Source organism: Podarcis erhardii, assembly GCF_964252035.2.
Source record: "Podarcis erhardii genome assembly, chromosome: 4".
In the NCBI taxonomy this organism is placed as follows: Eukaryota; Metazoa; Chordata; class Lepidosauria; order Squamata; family Lacertidae; genus Podarcis; species Podarcis erhardii.
The window spans coordinates 32,724,066-32,744,261 of record NC_138508.1 but is presented as its reverse complement, the minus strand read 5'-3'; the positions used below and the strand labels follow the sequence as shown (position 1 = coordinate 32,744,261).

General features: G+C 42.7%; 1 protein-coding gene across 2 annotated transcripts in view; it reads right to left on the bottom strand.

Annotated features, from left to right (window-relative positions):
- The window catches only part of LSAMP (limbic system associated membrane protein), a 444,446-nt gene that overhangs the window by 404,570 nt on the left and 19,680 nt on the right, over positions 1-20,196 (bottom strand). The gene's annotated exons all lie outside the window — the stretch shown is intronic.

Sequence of the window (20,196 nt, the reverse complement as noted above, 5' to 3'; positions counted from 1 at the left end):
GCACATGAGATCACAACAGCAGCCCCTCTTCTGTCCTAGGCAGGTCTTTGAACTTCTATACAGACCCAATAGATATGTACCGTATTTTTCGCCCTATAGGACGCACCGTCCCATAAGGCACACCTAGGTTTTTGGGGGGGAAATAAAGGGAAAAAAATTATTTCCCCCCCAGCCCGCCCGAGCTTCCCCTGACCCCAGCCCCCAAACAGGCAGCTCTCTGCAAGCTGTGGGAGCCCAGCGCTGGCTCCCGCTGCTTGCTGAGAGGTCCGCAAAGCCTGGACGCGCTGATCTCAGTGCGCGCAGGCTTCAGCACGCAGGCAACTCTCCACAAGCAGAGGGAGCGCTCCCGCTACTTGTGGAGAGGTCCGCGAAGCCTGGAGAGTGAGAGGGGTCGGTGTGCAGCGACCCCTCTCGCTCTCCAGGCTTCACCGAAAGCCTGCATTCGCCCCATAGGACGCACACACATTTCCCCTTCATTTTTGGAGGGGGGAAAGTGTGTCCTATAGGGCGAAAAATACGGTATGTGTGCATGTCTTCCGCATGCCTTTTGCTAGTTGCATGTGGAGAGAGCCCTACATGCGTAAAATCACATGCATGTAGGCTTCAAATGAATGTGCATCGATGATAAATAGTATCTGTGATCCTCCTGCTGCTGCTCTAAGATGTGTTTTCCTTAATGAGGATTTCGTCTCAAGCTTGAAAACTGTAGAGACTTAGTCAATAACAGGCTACAACTCCAAACAGACCAGAATCCAAAAAGCCTGAATATGAGAACGTTCACTAAGTGTCTAAATGCCATCAGAAAAGGATCCAAATGGGTCTCCTGGAGCAAAGTGTTGTAATGCCTAGGTGCAGCAACAGAGAAGGCGCTTTCTCAGGTACCCACTAAATGAGACTTTGATGGCACCATGGCTTGCTGCACAAATAAAATTGCTGAGGTGGAGATGAAGAGAACCTAGGCATGAAGCCAGGGGTTTTTGTTGTTGTTTTTTATAAGAAAAAGAGGTGCCAGATCTTCTTTACCTTTTTTTTAGGGGTGCACAGCACTGATTGCCATGCCACCCACAGCCTCTGACATGCAGACCCCAAGCAATGTATCACTGTTCTGCAATGCTACAGAGTTGCTGGAACGCACCAAAGAGGTGCAGGAACTCAATTCCAGTGAGTTCTGGCTGAAAAAAAGCCCTGCATGCAGCTTCCCTGAAAGTTCTGGAAGCAGGGAAGGAACATTACACTGGCAGCAAGCAAAGCTGGCTAGAACTATTCTGCTTGTCAGTCATAGGATGCTGCTTTAATTTATTTAATTCACTATTTGCAACCCTGCAGCTAAACTAGATGTATTAGATCAGGCTGCCAGTAACTATATAGCCCAGTGACTTTGCAACCTAATCCATCAGTTCTGACAAGTTGGAGAGAATCAAGGGCTGACCATCTGCAAAGAAGGCATTTGAGTCACAGCCCAGAAGCTGCTTACTCCCCAGTAATCCCATTGTGTTCAAGGGACTGGATTTTGTGACTGATTTATAGACTGCAGGTTCAGGTTTTATTACTCACAAGGGCTTTCCCTTAAAAAAAAATTAAATTAAACAGGCTGAAACTGGAGAGCAGTCTCAAGTCCCCAAGGCTTATTTCAGAAGTTGGGATTCTAGCTTTGGAAAAACCATGTTCATGCATCAGGAAACACAGCTAACACAGAGGAAAAACTTGTAGTTGTCTTAAATTTTTCATTAAAATTAATTAAATAACAGTTGATTAAATTACTGAAACATACCATCTTTTCTGGGCTGAAAGTTGGACTCTATTCACTTATTGTGCAATTTCCTTATTCAAGACAGAGCTGTATTTGCTCTTTAGGAGCACAAAAACTCCGGAGTTCAATTGCAATAATAGTCAAAACTACCCCAGATTATAACCTGCTACACTTCTGCATTCCAGAACAGGGAGTAGCAGGGCAGTGGTGAAGTTGGCAAGGTGCAAACATTCTGGCAAGAGTGCTGAATTAGCTCTGCTGGTGTGTTTGAACAACACCAACCTCACTGCTGCTTGACCCACATCCTCTCCATCCCAGTAGGCAGCAGTGATACAGCTGAAGTGAGTGGAACAAGTTAGTGGTGCAACCCCACCCCACCATCCCCTACTGCAGGGGCTGATTTTAAAATTGTTTCCTGTTGTTCACTAACAGGTGATATCAGCTAGAAGCTTGGAAATATGGTAGGTTGTTTCATTGGGTGTTTCTGCCAAAGCACTTCATGCAATATCCCACTACACACTCATCCTGCCCTGCTGCACTTGTTCCGGGAAAGCAAAAGACGGGGCCAGTTCTTGCATTTTTGGTGCAGGGCTGGGCAGTTGCTGCAGATGCTGACACCATATTTTTGTTATTTTACTTTGTTGTCGAAAGATTACTTTGTCCAGTTCTGGGTGATTCCCCCTGCCCCCTTGAAGTCCCAGTCTTCCATTTGTACAACCTAGGATACTTCTCAATATTTAATTGTTGTTTTTATTTTTAAAAGTGCGATATGAAATAAGCAGCATTGTCTTGTAATAAAAGGTAGTCATTCGGCAACTCTCTGTGGCAACCTGATTTAATTGGCTGAACTACCTCCAAGGTCCTTTCCCCTATCATCTAACTACTCAGAATTAGCGTATACATACAGTACGATTGCACTGGAGACAAGGTAGGTTAGAAAAGCAGTCAGACCTGTTGAGTTAATAATTAATTACAAGGCATTTTCAATCGCAAGCCATTAACCACTTACCCTTTAAAATGGTAATAAATAGTAGGAACGTGTCTAATTAAGGGCCCTGTATAATATTTTGGAGTGCTGAGGACACAGAGAGAAAGGAAGGGAGAAAAAGAGGGCATGTTTACAGAAAAACAATAGATTTTGTAAGAATGAGATTTTTTTCCCCCAAGGACACACTGTTATTATACAAATCTGTTTCAAAGCACTAGAATTGTTGTTCTTCATAAAACATAAACAGAAAAAGTGTATCAAAAGTCATCTAATGTATCTTGTATCAGGGCATCCTTGATAATTCTTGTTACATTTTTAGTCTATGTAAAAGGAGATCTCACAACTGTTTTAGTATTTTGTCTCATAATAACTTGTCCATAAAGTATCTCACACATCAAGAGAGGAGCAATATCAAAGCTGTGACAATGGCAGTAACAGGGATCACCTAAAATAGATGAAGTCCAAAACATGGGAAGGCAGAGTGAAAAATATAAACAGAAGCCTGGAAAATATGTGGCTTATTTTATGAATGCTTGATTCCCATCTACCCCTAATATTCCTCAGTATGGGAAGGGATAGAAATCTCTAAGTACATTATTTTTCAAAGCATGTTGTAGTGAGCTGTCCTAAGTTCCAGTCCAGACATTTTGCTGCCAGAATCTTCCAACTCGCACCCCTCACTTCAACACACACACCCTTGCTAGAGCCAACACTTTAAAACTTCTTGCTATGCCATATGTATATCAGTTCCAACCTTCACCTGCATGTTCCACCTTGATGCAAAGCAGACTATCTGAGCCACTTTCCCTACAGCTGAATCTGTGAACAGGCCAAGATTGCAGATCTGAACCAGAATATGTATTACAAGGAAAACCAAATTAAGTAGTTCCAATTTCAGTTTCACAGAGTGATATTCCCTGTGCCAAACTTATCTGAATGGATCCAAGAAGACAGAAAACAACTGAAGACTCCTTTCCGTATTTGAAAATGCATTGTTGCCAAATGAGGCAAAGGCTAGGCTCTTGTTTTTTGTTTTTAAAAAGGGAATAAGCCAACCTACTAGGCAGTGTTGGGAGTGCACTGGAAGCAAGCAGAGTAAATGGGAGTGTGTTGCTGCCCTTATGACTGGTTTGGAAGTTGCAGTTGGTGCAGAACACACCACTGCTAAAGGAACTGCACTAGCTGTCAATATGCTCCTGGACACGGTTTAAGGTTTTTCCTGTTACTAAACAGGAAGTTGTCCTAAACAACTGATGGCTAAGGGATCTTCCACACTTCCTCTTGTCCCAGGGAAAGCTACTCTTTAATGCTCTGGAGCAAACAGCAATTCAGGTTTTCTCCAGATGGAAGTTGGCTCCAATTTAGCACTAAAGAGCAGGTTTTCCCTAGGAAAGGAGAAGGGCTTTCTAGGCATGGGGCAAGCAGAAGTGTGGATGAGCCCTGTGCAGAGTCTATGGTCCTCATGACCAGAGGGGCCTTTTTAGTGTTGCCACATGTTCCTGAGGTCCACTCCATGATCACCCAGAACAGGACCTCTGGTGCTGCAACACAAGCCCCCTGGACCTCTTTCCCTTTTGGTATCAGAGCAGCATCAAAAATGCAAGGCCTTCAATACTTGCTCAGTACATTTTTGTTCAGACAAGTGTCAGGGTGGGTGCCAGGAGCAGGTCAGCAATAACTCGCTTGGTGCCATTGAAGCTAACTCTATTCAAAGAAACAAAACAGCTCAGGATGCCAGGCCTAGTGAGCACAGCGACTGTTACCTCTTCAGCTTCTGACACCTCCTCCTCCCAGTCTGCTCTCTCTTCTGCCTCTGACCACTCATCATTGTCGTACCACCAATCCTCTGGCTCTGAGCCTTCTTCCTTTGGGGGTTCCCCAGCTGGTGTCTCCCACCAATCTTCTGCATCCAGTCAGTCCAAGACATCAAGTCTTCAGATCTGATTGCAGCCATATATAGTGTTAGCCTCTGTTAAGTGATTTTTATCATTCATTTTATTTTATGGTTTTGGTTGTTGTTGTTTTTTGCATTTTGCATAAAACTTTGGTATTGTGAAATTATCCGTTTGCCCCACCTTTTTCGCCAACAAACTCAATGTGAGGCTCTCCCTCTCTTCATAAAATTCCCACAACAACCCTGTGAGGTAGGTCAGGCTGACAGTCAGTGACTGGCTCAAGGTCACCTAGTGAACTTCATGACTGAATGGGGATTTGAACCCTGGTCTCCCAGGTGACAGCTCAACAGGCTAACCATTGCATAATAAGCAGTTTATAAATAATAATGCTACTAATAATGGGAAGGCTGTATGTTAAACTCTTAAAAGGACAGAAATCATCTCAGGGCCTGCACTTGATAATCCCCAAGAGTCATCAAAACTCAAGGAACAGTAGAAAGAGAAATTTGGAGAGAGGAAGAGGGGAATTCTACATACAGTGGTACCTCTAGTTGCGGGCACGATCCATTGCGAGGTTCCGTTCACACCCTGAAAAGTCCGCAACTAGAGTGGTGCTTCTGCACAAGCATTCTGTGCAATAGAGCGCTTCTGCACATGTGGTAAGCACACAGAATGCTTCTGCGCATGTGTACGCAGCGAAACCCAGAAGTATACAGTTCTAGGTTTGTCGCGTTCGCAAGCCGAAAAGACGTAACGTGAACCTAATGCAACATGAGGTATGACTGTATTGGCTTGAATTAATCTGCTAAATCTTTGCCTATAGGTCTTTAGTTTGTTAAAATGTTGCATCAGGTATCTTGTTTGTAATAAAATCACCTTTTCTTTGTATTTTGGTTATGTGATGATATATTTTATGCTCCTTAGCAGGATGCCAATACCATCGTTAGTAACGCAACATGTGACCATGCTTGGGCAATGGCACTTGTGGCTGGAATGTGCTGTTGACTAATAACCATACCTCAGATCCTTCTCACATCCATAAAATGACAAAGGTGAATGTGGACAACCTGACAAGGTGGCTCTGTGAAGCTTAATTCACTAAATGTTTGCAAAGCACTCTGCTGAAAAGCTGATTCAATAATTCTTTCCACCAATGTACTCTAATAAACATAGGCACCACCAGTATTTTAATCAACTTAGCCATCTACAATATGTTAATATTTTAATTTCCCTTTCAATGGATTTTAAGTTCCACTAAATTAAACCAGAAACCTTCAATATATAGCACAGTGGAACACAATAACTGCAATTCTTGTAAATGGCTTAGATGCTGGCAAAAAGCTCTCACTAACTCAATAAATTAGAATAATAAAAGCAAATATGAAACCTAAGAACAAGAGGAGAGTACAGGCCAGAAAATGCAGGCACAGGTGGACATGATGCACTGGGAGAACAGAGAGTCCAAGCCCATGCTAAATTAAGTGCTTTGAACTGCAGTAGCTGGCAGCCACAATTCAGACAATCAATATGCAAACTCCTCAATAAATCCTATGGCCCTCTACAAATCTCACACGAGCAAATCTAATTCAAATATCTATCTGAATCCCTAGGCTCTTTAGCTGGCAAGCTCATTGCAAGACTTGTAGTCTTATACTCTGAAATATGATAACATTTACTGATGCATGAAAGGAGACTCAGCGGGAGCATCAACAACCCAGAATTTGAGAAGAACTAAAGCAGAGCAAGTCATGGATGGATCCAGCAAAATGGCACCTGGCTTGAGCCAGGGATGCAGAAGAAACATCATCTTCTCAGAGTCAGGAATGCACATGGTAATCTCAGCACAGAACTCAACTGAGCAGAGATTAGACCTGTCACAGAGCTCACATTTGCTTCAATGTGTTGTATGTAGCACTCCTCTTCCAATAAATCAACCATACTGGAGAAGCTAGCACCTGGCTCTGGGAAAGAACATTTTTCTTTTTTAGGAATGAGTCCTTCATCAAGATCTTAACCTATGTTGCTGAACCACAGCAGGTGCTTGCATTTTTTGATATATATATATATTCTTTAAGGTAAATTCTTCCTTTTTTGAAGTATAGTTATTTTCTCTAAGGTGAATTTTATGACTCTACTAAGATTGATGGTGAGAGAGAATAGTAATGTGCAGGTATATATAAAGGACTGTAGAAACAGTTCCCTTGCATGCACACTCATGCACATCTGGATAGCTCTGCCAAGAACAGTACAGAGTACCTTCAACTCAAGACAGTGTACCATGGCTGTGGCTAACACCTTCTATCTTTACCATCCGGCACTGTACTCCAGTTCTGGCATATGTCAAGAGGACTTCAATTAGCTGCTACACAAGGGCAAGTTCTCACATTGCTTTACATGCTCCAAATCCAGTGCTACTACAACTGGAAATGTGAGCCCTTAGATGTTGAACGTGATCTTTGAAAAGGCAGGTACTTTTTCTCCTTGCACTCAAAACAAGGAACTGGCTGAGAAACATTTATGCTTATAGTGATCCTGTTTGCTTATACCTTTATTAGGAAAATACCCACGCACCAGTAAAACAAGGAGATTAAAAAAACAGAGAGAGATTCTGTTGATCTGGGGATTCACAGTACTAAAGTGGCTTTGTTTGGAATTCCATAGATGTTTGCATGGAAGTAAGCGCTACTGAACTCAGTGAGACTTTCTCACAAGTAGAAATGTGTAGGACCAATGCACACACATGTGTTTGTATTCATGTGATTAAAGAAAAGGAAATGGCAGATTACCTTCTAGCCATTAATGTAGATATTATACTAACACTGCAATTGCATTATGCAATTCAGAGCTGACTTCGCTCCTTCTTGGAGAATGAAGAAGAGGATGGGGGGGAGAGTAAGAACTTGACTGGGAGGAACTGCAGAAATTAGCAGATAGTATTAATTTTTCTGAGCTTTAAAGGACATTTTCCACAGCTCTTTATAAAAGAAACGTTTTTTATGTTGCAATATTGTTGATGTTGAAGGGAGTAGGGAATGCAAGAGCTGTTTCAAGAACATACTGAATCAGAGGAGATGAGGAAAGAGGAGAAGCATAAGTATGAGGCAACGAGGAAACAATTTTCAAAAAACAATAATGAACATTTTTTGAGTTGCACAGATGGTTTCTCTTTATTTCTGTTTTTGTCTGTAAAGCACATGCAAATCCCGCTGCATATTCCTCTGGAGGCACTCTCCTGTCAGAATCAGGCCTGGAACTCATATATTTAGGATGAAGCAGGGGATTCCTCAGTGAGTTCATAACAGAGAGACTATTATGCTGGAAACAGGAAATCTATACAGGTAATACATTGCGTATGTGCATATTCGTGGAAACACACAAAAACAGGGCCTCATTTTCCACAAGCAGCCTTCCTCTTGCTCAGTACTGGCATGAGAGCAGAATGCAATATCTCAGCCTAATTTCTCTGAGCAATCTCTGTTTACCTATTTCCCACCTTAACTTTTATCTAGAAACAATATTTTACACTTTGGCATGTTCACAAGTCAGCAGCAGATGGATACATAGGCAGAACTTTGTGAGTTCAACTTTCCCCCAGCATGTCCACATGTGGGAAGCCAGCGTTGTCCCCCCACAGTCACCCCATCACCTCCATTGGAAGAAATGCTAAGTATGAGCTGAAACTTCCATTGAGTGTGCTCTTAGATTACCATAGCCATCATGTTATGTATGAGGGTCACTGCCAGGAAACACTGCTATTGCCTGGGCAAAGCCCCAGCCTGACTTATAAATGTTTGAAGTCTTTCCAGTTTCCAGGATCATCGCTTGGAGACATCTGAGAATTCTCTATTCTAACCCAAGCTCCTCCTGGCTTAAAAATTTGGTTTGTTTGTTTTTCACAGCAGACCAATCCAATTAAAAATACCTGAACTTGCTCATGGATTGGAACAACACTGTCATTTGGATTATGGACTTCTCCAGCTTTTGTAATGCAGTTCTGAATATAAGAACAGCCTCTCTTTGTTTGTTTGTTTGTTTGTTTGTGTGTGTGTGTGTGTGTGTGTGTGTGTGTGTGTGTGTGTGTTGCTAGCATGCAGTGCCTGGGAATCTTAGATATACACACACACACAAACGATTTTTAAATGGATAGTGTAGTATTGTGTTTTGACCCATGATGTGAAAAATCAAGTGATCACACCAAAGTTATGTTTCAGTCCATTATCTTGTTTCAGCATGGTGCCTGGCATTGATGAAGACTGCCTACCCCACCTTGGGAATCCCTGTGCTGAGTTTGGTGATAATACCAAGACAGAACCTATGCAAATAATGGGTAAAATCATGCCAGAGTCACGTTTTGATTTGTCGTATTGATTTAAAATGGCAGCCAGCATCCAAATTGCATTGATGTCTATCACCCCCACCTTGGGAATCCGTGTGCCAAGTTGGACAATGACACTTTGAGAGGCAACTGACCCAACGCCAAAGAAGTGCAAAGTCATACCAATGTAATATTTTGGTCTGCCATCTTGATTCAAAATGGTGCCTGATGTCCAAATGGTGATAAATCTGCCACCACTACATGAGGAACCCTAATGTTTGGTGATTATCTTAAGAGGCATCTTAATGTACAGAGAACAAACAAACTGGCAAACAGACAAAGCAGTGTCCGAAACTCCCATTGCTCTAGCTGTGTTTTGAGACAGGGAATTTCATTAATGTGAGCACTTTTTGAGCTCTGGGAGCAGTACTGCACCTAAGATTTTAGATTAAAACTGCCACTGCTGGAAGGAAAGGAGGACCTTTTTCTGCCTCCCCACTTCCAGCCACTCTCTGAGGACTGGAGAAGGGACCCTCATAAGAATATTAGGGGGGCGGGCAGGGGAGGTATGGCTTTGTTTGTTGCAGTCTTCAGATGAGGACTAGATGATGTGAAAAATGAACATAATATTTCATTTATTTTCAGCTTTGTATTCTTGTTTTAAAAAGTGCACCTAGACATTCTATTGTGGTGCCCATGACCTAGGTTTATGGTGCCATTTAGCTCCCAGCTTTCATATCTCAGCTTCTAACACCGAGACAAAGCACTTTGCAAAATATTTAGTAGGTACGTAAGCAGCTAAATTTGAGCACTGTAGCTTTCCAGGATGGCCCAACTGTGCACTCCAGGATCAGAGGCACCTCTGAATACCAGTCACAGGGGAACAAAAACAGGAAAACCCTTAAGTCTTAATTGTGAGCTTCCCAAATGAAGGTGCACTTCCTCAGAAGGTGGTGGACTCTCCTTTCTTGAAGGTTTTTGAGCAGAGGTTGGATGGCCATCAGTCATGGATGCTTTAGTTGAAATTCCTGCATTGCATGGAGTTGGAGTAGATGACCCTCGGGGTCCCTTCCAACTCTAAAATTATGATGTTATGCATCTGGTTGGTCACTGTGGAAAACAGTGGGTTGGCCTGTGGTCTGATGCAGTGCAGCTCTCCTTATGCTCCCAAGGAGGATGCTACCAGAGCAATATAAAATGCAGAGCAGAATATACAAGGTCTGAAGATTTATAACTGGGCAGCTGTTTCTCTTCTTCCCCTCAGTGAATCTGAGTAGCATGGAAATGCTTTGAAACTTGGCTGGGTTGCCCACTAAGCAGGAGGTCACCCCGTTTCAGGAAGGAATGCGATAAATCAGTATGAGGCAACATGTGACAAGAAATTGACTTTGGTTCATGCTATGGTCTCACTGCACTTCAGAGTGGGTAATATTCAACTTGATTATCTCTTCCTTGCCAAGATGAAGTTTCTGTCTGTGCTTAAAAAAAATCTCTTGGATGAGCCAGGGAGGAATTGATCTGCCAGAGTGAAACGCTGACAAGAAAACAGAACTCAGAAACAGGATGAGAACAGACAACAAGACAAGTGAGAGAGATGGGGCCTGGCAGTCTTTTTACTCAGGTTTGCCGCCAGACTCTTGAAGTCTCTTTTGGACACAGATGGAATAAGGGCAAATATGGTCCCAATCCCATCTTCAGCTCAACTTCACTTTGCACCTGCCTAGATGCAAAGCAGGGGAGAGGAACTGGATCCAATTGGCTGGCAGTATACTTATCTCCCCCCCCCCCGCAAACCTGTTGTTGACGAGCAGGCAAGACCACACATCTGTCAGTCACCTGATGTCATAATGTGATTGATGGGTTTGATGTTGTTGCTGATGGGTGGTTATAGCAATCTCCTTTTGAAGAGGAACTTTCAGTGCTAATTAGCTGATTGGTGCTGGGAGTGTGACTTTGAAGAGGTTTACTGTAACCTCTTTGCCATGTCCTTGCTCCACTTTTGCTGTTGTTTCCCCTGAAAGGAGAGGAGAGAAGCCAGACCATCCCATGAGGACCTACTCCACACTGATATGCAGCAGTTGACCTTGATGCTGGACAGTTGGGTGTAGTGGGTAGATGTTTCTTTTAATGGTGAGTTAACATGAATAGCCTTTGGGCTAGGGAAGGGCTGTTGATGTTGAGTTTTTATTTTTATCTGATGGTTAGTAGGTGGTGGTATTTAAATTGTTAGCATGGTGGTCAATGTCTTCTATCACTGTTATGGGGGTAGTGGTTCCCCCCCCCATTATGTTGCATAGAATATTAAAGTGTTTTATGATTTTCCCCACCCCTTTTCTATGGTATAATTTAGTTCTGTATATTTTTTATTCTATGTAGCTCAGTTAGAATCTCTTTGGGTGAGATACAACTAATAAGTTTAATTAATTAATTAATAATAATAATAATAGCCAATCAGCTGAGATTGGAAGTTAGAGGGAACCCATTTTTAGTCTCTGCAGAGGGGGACATGCTTCTAAAAATGGAGCATTTCTCCCTCTGCGGAGAAAGCAGTTTGGATTTAAAGCACCACCACCAGCACTTGAATGCAAGCTGCTTACTCTGGAGATTTTTTTTTTAAAATTAAAAGAAAATTGTGCTGTTTAAAAAGGATCCATTTCTCTCTCTCCAGTGGAAGCAGTTTATAGAGAACCATTGAGGTAGCTGTTACCGAGTACCAGTCTATGACCAGGGGGACCCAAGTTCAAATCCCTGCTAAACGATGAACTCCACTGGGTAATGTTTGGTCCTTGAACATTAGCCTATCCTATCTGATAGAATTATTGTTAAGATGAAGAAGGGAACATGCATGTCACACCCTTCAGCTTTCTTGGGAGAAGGGTGGCACATAAACACAATAGATAGATAAAAAGTCGTCCCCCCCCATATTTAGTCCAGTGAGTTGATTACTCCAGTCAGCCAAAAGGGGCATCTCAAGGCCAACATGACTGAAGTTCAAAGAACCATTACAACTGTAAGAAAAGTGACTCATTGCAATGTAAAAGCTTCCTTCTGATTGTAGGCCATGTTGATCCCCTCAGCCACTCTCATTAGATATGCTTGTTGGTCGTTGTCAGATCTAATTGTGAGGGCTTTGAATCCATTTAGGTGTTTTGTTGTTCCTGAAAGCCTCTTGTTTTTCTGCCTAAACTGCAACTTTCTAGATCTCTAAGGATCAGCTGCCATCCCTCTCAGCATATCTGTGGTCTATAACAGCCCATTGCTCAGTTCCCCCAGGACTTACATTACGCCTACCCAACTGCTATTCCTGATTCTAAATCTAACTCATCCTAGAGGACATCCTTGCAGTAGAGAGAAGAGAGATATTATTTTGCTTACATCTTCAGGCAAAAGTCAGATCAGGAAGAGATAAAATTAAAATGCACAAAAGAAAAAGGCATAGTAAAACATAAGTTCTATTAATGTTGTTGGGTGTCAGGTTTATATTAGTTTTCCATGTATTGCAAGGCCTTTTGGTAGAAGGAAATTAGGGATGAGCAGGATCCATTTGTTACATTATGAAAAGATTTGACAGAGGCAGAAACGGGTTGCATCCAGAACAGATTCCACAATTCATTCTTTCCCATGAAGAGAAACCTTCTATATCCTTAAGAAAGCATCAGTCACTTGCTGTATTAAAAACCTTCCTTTATTTTCAGAAGTGACCCAGACAGAAGCGGCTAACCCAGTAGGGCAGAACCACAACAATAGCTTCCTGGCAGTGCAGTCACTGAGGGTTGCTGGGAGAGGTAGCCTGGTTACCAGCTTGGTTCTGTCAGTTTACTTCCACTGCAACAATCTCCCCGCCACTTCCCCCGTCATTCCTGGTTCACATCCACAACTCTGCTGCTGGGATATCAGCACTGCAGTTTCAAAGCTGGTTCTGAGTCCAGGATGGTGCAATTCTTCCTAGATGGTTCTGGATTTTTTTCAGAGCCAGAAATTGTCTTTCCCCCAAAAAAAGTCTCCCTTGAGAAATGACATTGGCTCTTTTCTGAGTTAGTGATTAAAAAAAAATAAATCAAAAAAATTACCTAAACTTTTCCCTCTACAGCACTTCAATTGTCTTTTGAAAGCATGGGGCAAACATTTGTGGTGAGGATATTGCTAAGCCTACACACAGTAAGTCAGGGTGGTTGTCAGGAGCAGGTAAGCAGTAACTCACAAGGTGTCAGTGAAGTTAAGGCCTAGTGAGCACAGCAACTCTTCCAAGTAGATCTTCCCCCAGTGGCCACTGAAAGAACTGAAGGTCCTCACCTTCCCACAGCTCTCTAAGTTTCTTCTTCCCTTGGGTCCTTCCCAAGCAATCTGAGATTCTGATGCTCTGTCCTCTTCTTACCTCTGCTGTTTCTGGGAGACCCCTTGCAGGGGGTCCATTGCAGCAGGAGACCCCTTGGCTTCTTCTGTGGCTTGCCTCATCTTGCTCACAAAGCCCTGTTACTTCTTCAGCTTCTGACACCTCCTCCTCCTCCTAGTTTTCTACCTCTGACCACTCTTCTACCTCTGACCACTCATGTTGTCCCACCCTGGCTCTGAGTCTTCCTCCCTTGGGGGTTCCCCAGCTGGTGCCTCCCACCACTTCTTCATCCAGCCAGACCATGACAATATATCAGGGATGGGAAACTTTGATCTCACAGATGTTATGGGATATAAGTCCCATCTAGCCATTGGCCATACTGGAGGGCTGTAACTTTTCAAGGACACTGGCTCCCCAGTGTACTTTCATCAAATGATGGGAATATGTATGGGAATATGTGGTCATCAGCCAAAACCTGCCCCAACTTCCTTTCCTTATTCTTAGCCTCTCTCAGTCCCCAGGTTTTGCCCTGTCTGAGCTCCTCTGCCCCCAGGTCTTTGACCACTATTTTGTTTATGTATTTTTAATAGTCCTCTTACTGTGATGAGTCTAGCAAATACAAGATAGTTAAACAAATGTACAAAGTGTTCATTTGCTTACCAACCTGTGGATTCAACTGGGGCATGCTAATAGACATGTTAATGATCAGTGCTAATAGTGCACCAGTGCAGTGGTTCTCAATTAGAGGTCCGGTGATGCCTGGGGGTCTACAGAACACACCCAGGGGATCCACGGCCCTATCCCTTGCCTCCCCCCTACTAAATTTTTGTCATTTTTGCATGGCAATATTACAAATTTTATGATTTGTTTTGTTAGTATACCTGAAATCCTTTGTTTATTAGGGGCTACCCTACATTTTGTTCAAAAAATTGCTTTGCAGAGTTATCCAAATTTTCAAAAGTAGAAGTCCATGGCTTGGCTTTTGAAAAATAGGGGTTCCTCAGTGATTAGCTAATTGCGAAACACTGCACTAGTGGTGTCACAGATGCAATGAAGCCCAAATACTTAGCCAGACATCATGTGGTTTTCTTCTCTGTAATCCTAAGGGGACAAAGATGTTACTGATAATATCTGTACAGGTGATAATACAGGTGATAGGCCTAAGATAGCATTTGCCTGTAGTTTCACTTCCTCTGAGCTTTCTGCCAACATTTCTCTTTCTTGGGCACTAAAACCATTCAGGAGGACAAGATGCTTCCTTGCTCAGGGACACAATGGACATTATATTTTAGATCTGGTATTCTTGTGGGGAGACAGCCAGATGTACTTTCCTTGCAAAAACTAGTCTTCCTTTGTCTTGTCCTTTTCTCATGACAATATGTCCTATCACAGGAGGAGAAGTTGATTGATGAATTGCTGGATGTTTAAATAGCTACTGTTTGCTGGAACAGCACTACCATGCAGACACAGAAGTCCTGGCTGATTGCCCTCACCACCCACTCCTTCCTAGAGCATGCCATGGATAAAGCCTAGAAAGGGAAACAGCTGGTGCTAAGTACTTGGCCTTAAAGCTGTAGAGTTCATCTGAAATACTACCAGCACACTAATTTGTACATGGTATCCATGATACCAGAAAGTAAATACAGGGTGTATAGTGTATACACGTGTGTGTTCATACACAGGGGGCAGGGTGGTGGGCAGGGACAGCAGTATAGCCTATGAAAGAACTTGCAAGAAATTTGGAATTGCTTTATGTCACAGACTTTATGAGATGTGATGTCATTTTCTTTGCAAAGCTGTGCACTGGTCCCTCTTTTGATAACCAATGTGGAAACCACAGATGAAAAGCAACACAGAGAAGTTACATATTTTTATTATCATCCCACCCATTTTTGATAGCCCATCTGTCTCATGGATGTATCCAACACTAACAGCCAGAAGTGGAGAGGAAGCTAACAGGGACCCCTGCATGTGTTATTTTGCCTAAGGCCAGAACAGGAGATCAACCTGCAGGAGGGGAATGAAGGAAATGTCATTAAAGGCCAGAGAATTCATATGAATCATGATTCCATATGGGTCTTAAATTCAAGAGCAGTGGGAGAATACAAATGCCATGTTATTGGATGCCACATAGGTCTGTAAAGTATTTGAGTAAATAGACAAAAAGGCAGGCTGATAAACAGGAAAACCCTAAACTATCTACATATTGTGATATCAAGGTAACTCTGTGCACACAACCACCACTAGCAACTAACGATTTCTTTTTATCTTTAAGTACAACCTTCCCAGAATATTCACTTTCACAAAATGAATGGAAATTGGACATAGTTATGCAGGTGCGTTTGCACAGATGCCATTTATCCCAATGGGGGATTACATAACAGGAATTACGGTATGTCTCCTTTACACCTAGTGGTGAAAACAGAAGAAACCAGCTTTCAGAAAAGCTCCTTGCATCGCACAATTTGTACCATATCTTTCTGGATGATTTTATCCTTCTCTCATGAAGAAGACAGCTGCCTCTGCACCTTTCTCTAACTGCTATTCAATCCTGCATTTATACAGCAGTAGCTAAAAGCCAGCAGCTGGAATTAAGGAGCTGATGGCTCAACACCTGACGAGGTGACGCCCCTCTGTCATTTTTAATGCAGGGCACAGGCCTAGCAGGTCTTGGGGCTTAGCTACAGATTGAACCAAAATAACCACATCAGACATACTTTGCAGAGATATTTCAGTTCCAGTTGTCATTATGATAGGTGATGCTTTGGTGTTGTTATATTAATTAAGCTGGAAAGGAATTGCCTTCATTTCACTTTTTGAAAGAGTGCTCTTGTTACACCTCCATGCAAGCTTGAACCAAAATACCTCAGGGTGTGAGTTAATATGACTGATTCGTTACTGCAGTTGCTGTAACTTTGTAGACTCATCAGTTCCCTTTGTGAGAAATATACCTAAGTGCTGGCAATCAGCACAAGCAAAGCAAGTGGCTGAATCATCCACCCCCAGCAAAGGAGTTTGCAGGGATGCTTGATCTTGTTATCCCAAACCGCTGGAGGAGGACTTGTAGGCAGAATGAACATTCCTGCTTCCATGATCTTCTCTAGCATCCAGAGATAAAACTGGCCCAAAGGAAATATTTTGCAGGGAGGAGAAAAAGAAGGGTCTGCCTTTCACTCTGCCTACGTCTAACAAATCAGCAAATGGCTCTCTCTGTGTCCTCTATTATCTATTAGAGCTGAGATACTTCCCTCAATTCAGTGAGCCCTCTTGATGCCATCAGCCAATTTGTGGGGTAGCATGGAGGCCACCATGGCTGGGAAGGAGAGGCAATCCTCCTGTAAGGCATCGGTGGCGTCCTACACCTCACATAGCCTGGTGGTACAGGGTGGTGACCTCCTTCAAAAGTAAAGGCCACCATCCATTTTGACTGGCCCCTTTCCTCCTTTGCTCTCGAGGGGAAACCTTTCCCAGCCCTCCCTATCTCCATTTAGAGGCTCCCACTGAGGTGTGCATTGCTTGCTAGCTAAGAGGGCCAGAAGGAATTTTATTCCCAACCACAACTGACCCTATTTTGGTAAATTTTGCCTTTCTCTCAGCAAGAGTTTTGTTAGACCTTCTCTCACAGGTTGAGTAAGCACGGATCCATCTAGGTCAGTTTATCATTGAGATATAGCTAATCAGTTATTAGATTCTACTATACAACCTTCAGAAGACAACTGAAGGCAGCCCTGTATAGGGCGGTTTTTAACGTTTAATGTTTTATTATTTATTTGTATATACTGGAAGCCACTCAGAGTGGCTGGGGCAACCCAATCAGATGGGTGGGGTACAAATAATAAAATTGTTGTTGTTTCCACATACTGACATGCTTAAATATGCACCAGGTGCAAGATTAAAAATAAAATAAATGTTTAGCACAACCTTGTAAAGCCTGTTTGGAGAAATGTTGTTGGAGAAATCAGGAGTCCAGTGTAATGGCTGCTTGCCAATGCTAGTCAATGCTGGCCTAAGCTCTCTCCCATGAGCTGCTTCCCAAACAGCAGCAGAGGCACAAGTGTGCTCATTAGTCAGTTGTTGCAGGCAACTCTTGTACGTAGGGCCTCTGCCCCTGGCATTGCCCCTGGGTTCTCAGGGTCTCAGCCATAGAAGACCTGACAATCCTCATGAAGGCTTGATAGCTGCTGGATCCCCTACCAAACAAGTACCTAATAAAGAAGAAGCATCCTCTCAGCTTCTGTCCTCAGTATTGAGCAAATGGACTATCTACAGCGGCACAATTATTTCAAATTGAGCTTTATAGTCCCACACCCATACATGTGCAGGAGACAGGGCAGGAAGAGCCCTGGTTAATATGTCCAGGCATGGATGGTGCTGAAATGGCATTAGTGGAGTATTTTATTTATAATATTTGCATACCACAACAATAGAAGAGCAACAACCAGAACAACCACAACCACACACAAAACCGCCCTATTTAAAATACAGCACGCTGAAACAGACCATAAACAAAAACAGCTTATGGAAGATCAGTAAAAGTACTTAGAATGCCTGGCTGAGCATGTGTTTTACATGAAAAAGATCCCAGGCTGAATCCGTGCCATCTATAGATAGCACTAGGAGAGATTCCTGTCTGAAATGTGAGAGAGCTGCTGCAAATCAGGTAGGCTACCAATGGTCTGAATGGGCATAAGGCAGTTACCTATGTTTCTAATGTTGGTGCCAGATGTATCCTGAAGCACTATTTCTGGGTTAGCAGAGTCTGTAACCTGAAGCGTATGTAACCTGAGGTACCACTGTACTAGGCAGGGAGACACCAGGATGGACTGGGTTCTCTGTATGATTAGACAGAGACCTGGTTTGCAAAACGAAAGGGGGGGTCTGTCATATGACACATACGAAGTCAGGTGCTCACGGTGAAGGCCAAGTATATACTGGTAATTATCTGCACGTTTGAGAAAAGAGGCTCACTCTACTCTTTCACCACAAATTGTGCCCCCAGATGAAAGCATGAACTGGGCCACACAGGCTCCTGAGCAGCAGGAAAACTTTAGACTTTTCCCCCCTCTCTCATCTCTTTCCAAACAGCACACAAACTTCAGCATGCAAAGGGGAAAAACCCCAAAAACAATAAGAAGCCTTCCAGGGTTCCCACATATACAGTGAGGATTTGTACACTATTATTCTTTTCCTTTTTGCTTGCTGTACAAATTTGTAGCTTCTTCATTTCCCTCCAGGCAGTGACAAACCTATATTTAAGCTGCAGCTAGAGAATCATATTACATAATATAGGAGAACCTACCAGAGACAAATTTTCAACCACCCTGGATTTTCATACCAAAACCCCCAAATCATTAAAAAAGGAATAGATTTTCTTCATGAGACAACAACCTGTACAGCAATTCTAACTTATGCAAAACTAAGTTTCACAAAAATATAAGAGAGAGACATGGCCTAATTCAGATTACCTACAATTTCTCCATGTAAAAATTCTGGTTTTTAGAGAGCACTGTACAGAAAATGAATAAAGTAAGGAATCCAAACAATACATTCAACAGTACAAGGGACAGGACAAGGTTTTTTAGAAATATGATCAGACTACAGTGGTACCTTGGGTTAAGAACTTAATTTGGTCTGGAGATCCGTTCTTAACCTGAAACTGTTCTTAACCTGAAGCACCACTTTAGCTAATGGGGCCTCCCACTGCCGGAGCACGATTTCTGTTCTCATCCTGAAGCAAAGTTCTTAACCCGAGGTAATATTTCTGGGTTAGAGGAGTCTGTAACCTGAAGCGTCTGTAACCTGAAGCGTCTGTAACCCAAGGTACCACTGTATCTTGTTAAATAAGGCTAGAGAGCAGGTGTAAGAGTTTCAGATTCAGAGGCTTTGAAGTATCCTCTTCCTAAAAATTTTATGTAGTATATTCCTGTAACAAAAAAGTGATGATGGTGAACTGTAGGGTATACATTTTCTTTTTTAAAATGCCCCTGTAGATACGGCAAGTGGAACTGTCTGCTAGGCTCACAGCATCCTTGTTGCAATGCTAGAAGAACAGCAGAGAAGACAGCAGAGCAATCAAACAAAAGTTTGAATGGGTTTTGCAAGGTTAACAGATCAGAGGGAAAGAGAGTTTGTGTGAGAAATGGCAGTGAGCTGCAGACAGCATCTTTCCCCCTAAGATGAAAATTGCTGGCTCATGAAATAGCAGGTGGAAATATTGAGACGGTCCAAAAATTTCATTCCCACCTCCTCCTTCCTCTCTCAGTAGTCAGGTAGAGAGAGAGGAAAAGGTGGAAATGAAATGTTTAGGGGCTTGTTTAGAGGACAGTTATCTGCTACTCTGAAAAGATCAGCTGTGTCACCAAGTTGCATAACTGAATCTCTCACGCTCTGGCTAAAAGGGCCGGGATTAAGCACAGTGCAATGCAGAGTGCCCATGATGATAATAATAATAATAATAATAATAATAATAATAATAATAATAATACCCCAACCCAACAGCAGCAGCAAGATAGTTGGCCCTAGTCCTGGATTTTATCTATCACTTGGAATCCCATTGATCTCTACTCCTGACACAGCAGAGGTGTGTGAATAATTTTCCGCTGCATAATCGTTCAGTGAATTGTTTCCTTCTTCCACTTGGAACAATGCTTACAGGCAGCCGGCCACTTCCTCAGACTGATTCAATCTCTGAATTCACTCAACATAATTGTTGGAAGTGGTGATTCCCTCCTCCCTCTTCTTTAACAATGGCACGCCATTCACTGTGATTATGGGATGTTCAATATTCTAGCTGTGTTGGTTAGTTTCGGTTGCTTGCATTTAGGGTCACCACCTGGCCTATTTTAAACTTGCCTGGCTTTTCTTTTCTTATTGGCAACTTTCTGTAATCTTAAACTTAAAGGTAAGCTACAGGCA